The sequence below is a fragment of the Egretta garzetta genome, unplaced genomic scaffold, assembly GCF_000687185.1.
Source record: "Egretta garzetta isolate BGI_Z169 unplaced genomic scaffold, ASM68718v1 scaffold923, whole genome shotgun sequence".
NCBI lineage: Eukaryota > Metazoa > Chordata > Aves > Pelecaniformes > Ardeidae > Egretta > Egretta garzetta.
Genome location: NW_009259193.1, coordinates 77,461 through 77,675, shown reverse-complemented (window position 1 = coordinate 77,675; position 215 = coordinate 77,461).

Below are 215 nucleotides of genomic sequence, written 5' to 3'. Positions count from 1 at the left end.
CCCCCCCGCCCCTGGCCCAGCGGCACCCCCCCGCCGTCTTTCAGCTCCTCGTTCCCAGACAGGTCCAGCTCCGCCAGGGTGGAGTTTGTGCGGAGAACGGAGGCCAGAGCCTGGCCGCAGGCGCCAGTGAGCTGGCACTGGTCAAGCCTGCGGGAGAGAGGGGCAGAGGATCTGTGGGGCTCGGCAGGCTGGCCCCCCGCCCCGCCCACCCACCC